Genomic DNA, 285 nt, shown 5'->3' on the forward strand with positions numbered 1-285 from the left:
AATGAGCCGGAGGATAGGATGACGAAGAGGATGAGGATGAGGATGAGGACGAGGATAGGATTAGGAAGAGGATCAGGATGAGGATGAGTATCGGATAGGATGAGGATGAGTAGGAGGTTGAGGATGACGATGAGGAGGAGGATGAGGATAGGATGAGGATGAGGATGAGGATGAGGATAAGGATGAGGATGAGGAGGAGGACAGGATGAGGTAGAGGATGAGGATGAGGATAGGATGAGGATAGGATGAGGAAGAGGATAGAATGAGGATAGGATGAGGATGAGG

Source organism: Lupinus angustifolius, chromosome LG02 (assembly GCF_001865875.1).
Source record: "Lupinus angustifolius cultivar Tanjil chromosome LG02, LupAngTanjil_v1.0, whole genome shotgun sequence".
Taxonomy (NCBI): Eukaryota; Viridiplantae; Streptophyta; class Magnoliopsida; order Fabales; family Fabaceae; genus Lupinus; species Lupinus angustifolius.